General features: G+C 48.9%; 1 pseudogene; it reads left to right on the top strand.

Annotated features, from left to right (window-relative positions):
* The first annotated feature begins 914 nt into the window (after nucleotides 1–914).
* LOC113224291 lies at nucleotides 915–1,990 on the top strand (annotated as a pseudogene).
* Nucleotides 1,991–2,592: the final 602 nt, after the last annotated feature.

Genomic DNA, 2,592 nt, shown 5'->3' with positions numbered 1-2,592 from the left:
TCTCCATGCATCTCCATGCATCTCCATGCATCTCCATGCATCTCCATAGCTTTCTAAGCCTGAGTTTAGCTCTGGCCTCAGTTCTGGTAAACGCTGGCAGACATGCAGCTTGGTGAACCCTGCTCCTGTGTCTCCTGGTGACATAGCTTCAACCTGCCAACACTTTCCTTGTAATTTCCCTGCCCATTTCCCAAACCTACTAAGGAGTCAGCTTAGTGTCAAACTGCTTTTTAAAAACTTAATTCTGGAGCTTTTTGCAAATAAGTTAGAGGGTGAAGAAAACTATCTGAAGAAAGATCTGCAAAAACGTTAGCAAAACAGCCCAGAGAACAGGGAGGAGTCCCAACTTTAGACCTACAGTGGCATAATAGGCATCGAAGACTTGGAGGAGTGAAAAGGGGAGGTGAAAAGGGGACCAAGGGGTGAGAAATGAATACGAGCACAACCTACGCTGTTTGAATTACGGTTACACTGAAGGACAAGACTCCACTATGCAACATCCATGTCCTGACACTGCACTCGTCCTTAAACTTATACAAATAATGAAACATAGGGAACATTTTATTCATGAAACCTCAAAAGTTATCCTAACCCTTCATTTCCTCAGTGATTTACTTCACTCCCCTTTATCCATTCTGTCAATCAGTGAATCAAGCATCCTGCTTTTCCAACTAGCAGTTACTTAACCCTACTAAGGGCTAGATAATGTCCTGGAGACGAGAAATGCAGCATGGACGGAACAGACACGGTTAAAACCCCGTTCTTGGTGTGGCACAGCAACTGTATCAGGCGGTTATGGTAACCTCCAGCAGCACGATGAACAGACACAATACAGAAGCAGCAGGTCTGACAGGGAAATGCCGCCAGGGTTTCTGCTTTATGATGCACGTGTTGGTCTGCTTGTTCTTTTCTAGCCTCTGTCCTGGAAGCTTCATCCTGACAGTACCCTCAGAAGTGTCACCTCCACTGCAGACCTTTCCCATCTTGAACATGTTCTTGCCTCCTCCCTGGGCCTTGTCTTCCCGCTGCCCTGGGGCGCTCGTGGGGCCACAACGACGAACGCGTCATCCTCTGACTTCACAGTCCTGGGGCTTCTGGCGAAGGGTGAGGCTACGGGGATCGGATTCAGGGATCTTGGCTGTTTTCGCAGTGGCTGCAGCTGCAAAGTTGGTCATGATATTCTTGATTCGGGTGGACTGTCGCCTCCACACCCCCATGTGCTTTCCGCTCAGCCGGCTGCCCCTCATGGACACCCTTTACATCGGCACCACTGCCCCAGAGCTGCTGGTGGACAAGGTTCCTAGAAACAGAACCATTTCCTTTGTGGCCTGTGGCATCCAGATCTTCTGCTACGTGGCAGATCTGTTCTGAGTTCTTCCTACTGGGCCTCACGGCCTGTGACCGCTCCGTGGCTGTCTGTAGCCCTGAGATACCCAGTCCTGATGGACCGGACTGCAAGATGTGTCTCTTGCTGGCTGCTGGTGCCTGGTTTGGTGGCTCCCTTGCTGGCTTTCTGCTCACTCCCATCACCGTGACTGACCGTACTATGGCTCCTGCAGTATCAACCATTTTTCTTGTGAGATCCCGGCGGTTCTCAAACTGGCCTGTGCAGACATGTCCTTGTATGAAACTCTGTGCATCTGCTGTGTCCTCATGTTGCTCATCCCCATCTCGATCGTCTCCACCTCCTACTCCCTCGTTTCGTTAACCGTCCACCGGGTGCGCTCTGCTGAAGGTCGCAGAAAGGCCTTCACCACCCGTTCCTCCCACTTGACTGTGGTCAGCATCTTCCATGGAGCTGCCTTCCACACACACGTGCTGCCCCCGTCGTTCCACACCCCGAGCAGGACGAGGTCGTGTCAGCCTCGATTCCACTGTCACCCCCGTGCTCAACCCTCTCACCTACAGCCTCAAACAAGGACGTCACGGGGCATTTAAAAAGGTGCTTGCAGGTTCCTCATCTGCTCAGAAAGTCACAAGTGATGCTTAGAGAGTCACTGCCAGGAGGGTGAGGCTCCGAAGACCTTCCTCCGTGTGCCCTGTTTCCCTGGAGATTATTGGGTCAGCTGTCAACGTCTACTTACTATTGGCAACTAGGATGATTCACCCTGTCTGGATTCTCGCTCCTCAGAGGAGCAAGGGAAAAAGATGTTCTGTTCTGCAGAGACCTTTCAGTGAAGTACCAAGAATGGTTTATTCAGTTAAATAATTGTTTGTTTTCTCTAGGGAAGAAAAACCCCAGATACTAGAGTTCACAGCAACCGTTCACTCTGAACTAGATCCTCCTTCACAATATTTGTTCATGTTTAAACAACACACAATGAAAGAAAAACCTACAAAAGCTATCAAATGTTTACAGTGAAATTCTGTGATTAGTTTTGTAGCAATAGAGTGAAAGAATGCCAATACACAAGTGGCAAAGAAGATAAAGCACACACTTTAGTCGTGTTTCTCATCATAGTATTGACACCAAGTAACTGTAAGCTCTAATATTATCTTTGGATCTCTGACCCTCTTGAGTACAGACAGCAGCTGTCAAATACTCGGCCACAAAAAATGCTAGTGAATTGCACAGAACTGAGGATGAATGGG

Source organism: Piliocolobus tephrosceles, unplaced genomic scaffold (assembly GCF_002776525.5).
Source record: "Piliocolobus tephrosceles isolate RC106 unplaced genomic scaffold, ASM277652v3 unscaffolded_44310, whole genome shotgun sequence".
NCBI classification, from domain to species: domain Eukaryota; kingdom Metazoa; phylum Chordata; class Mammalia; order Primates; family Cercopithecidae; genus Piliocolobus; species Piliocolobus tephrosceles.
This window is presented reverse-complemented; position numbering and strand designations above follow the sequence as displayed.